The sequence below is a fragment of the Xenopus laevis genome, chromosome 3L, assembly GCF_017654675.1.
Source record: "Xenopus laevis strain J_2021 chromosome 3L, Xenopus_laevis_v10.1, whole genome shotgun sequence".
NCBI lineage: Eukaryota > Metazoa > Chordata > Amphibia > Anura > Pipidae > Xenopus > Xenopus laevis.
The window spans coordinates 81,554,291-81,556,157 of NC_054375.1; positions in this window are offsets into that span (position 1 = coordinate 81,554,291).

Here is a 1,867-nt window from a genome sequence, read left to right on the forward strand (position 1 = left end):
CTGTGACAGATTTTAACTCCCCACAACTTCCTGGTGCCAAACATGGTTGCCTAGCAACTACAGGAAGTTTACATAGCAAGCGTGTCACCTGTGGCAAGTGTATATCCAGATATATATATGCAGCACAGCAGACATAAAACATGTGTACTAGAAATGTAACAGTTGTGGTCATAAAGATAAGGAAAAAGATGCCACACAGAAAAAGCCACATTAAGCATAGTTCAGAGATAGAGATACCCTTGCTTGACATACCCTCTTTGAAAGCAATTTTGAAGGCCTAAACATCAGTTCCCCAATGGTGTCACAGCACTTATATTGTGCAGTGGTGTATGTCTCTATACCTAACTATTGCGTGCGCTGTTGCTAAGCAATGCGTTCGAAGTTACCAGGAGTGTCCAACCATTTTTTCTGTAGAGTGAAACAGAAATGATATCAGGCAGTGGTGGGTGTGTGCTTTCCTGCGCACTAGTCTCTTTACCTTGCCATAATGCAAACTGTTGCTAAGCAATGCATCCTTGGTTACAGGGGAACGCCAAGACCTCACCAAGCCTATAGTGCAGGACTGTGCAGCGTTACCTTAGTGTACCACAGGCAAAAGGCTCCTCTGTACTGAATCAGCACATTCTTAGCACACTCTGTAGTGACCCCCCATAACTGGGAGGAGGACAAACCAGCAGGGGAACATGGGAAGACCACCTGCTTAGTGAGGTCTTAAAGAAAACTACACCCCCAAACAATGTAAGTCTCTATAAAAAGATATTGCATAAAACAGCTCATATGTAAAACCCTGCTTCATGTAAATAAACCATTTAATAATATACTTTTCTAGTAGTATGTGCCATTGGGTAATCATAAATAGAAAATTGCCATTTTCAAAAAATAAGGGCCGCCCCCTGGGATCATACCATTCACTGTGCACACAAACAAGGCATCACTGAACTCAAAGTTTAATCTTAAACCTACCAACACCTTCTCCACAGTGGTGTCAGTGCCTTGTCTATGAAAGACACTACTTTAATTTACCTCTTCTGTTACCTAATACTATGTGAGTACCCAAGCCCCTCCTTTTGGCGACTGTGGGGTTTGCTTCCTCTATAGATATGCCACTGGGGCATGGCTGAGAGAGAGGGTCATAGTGTTACTATGTCTTACTTGAAGTATGAGTAGCCAAAGCATCAGTTAAAACCAATATAGGATTACAATTCACTTGCTGCATTAGACCAAAGGCAGAAAATACAAAAACAAGTGTGTAAGCCTGTGGAGTTTTTCAAGGGGAGGGTTTTCTGTCTGGGGTCAAAGCTTACCCGTTGGTATAGGCTGCCAAGCAGGGTTGGACTGGGGCATGTGAGGCCCACCAGGGCTGCTACCCCATGGGGTCCCTGGGGCCCATATGCTCACCCACCACCAGTCCCTTCTCCTCACCAAACTTACTTTGCAGCAATAGAGGGAGGGCAGTGGGGAGCAACCGTGGAGGGCAGGCAGGTCAGCAGGGCCCACCAAGTTTTTACCCTGTGTCCTGCCAGCTCAGTTTGACCCTGTTGACAAGGAGATAAAGATCTTTCATTCTGCTTGACATCATCATTCCCCTCCCTAAATTCATCAAATTCATCAAGCCCTCTTTGCCTGGTTTTAACCAGAGGCAAAAGTAGAAAACCAATGTGCACTCTGGAAAGGCAACAAACAAAATCCCTCGATTTAAATGACTTGTCATTCTTTCATCATAAAATTACCAACGCAGAAGGCACATATAATGGCAGTCATTCTGAATTAAGGTAACTTGTAGCTACAGTATTTAAATGAATTGGCATTCTTTCATCATAAAATTACAACAGCAGAAGGCACATATAATGGTAGTCATTCTGAAATA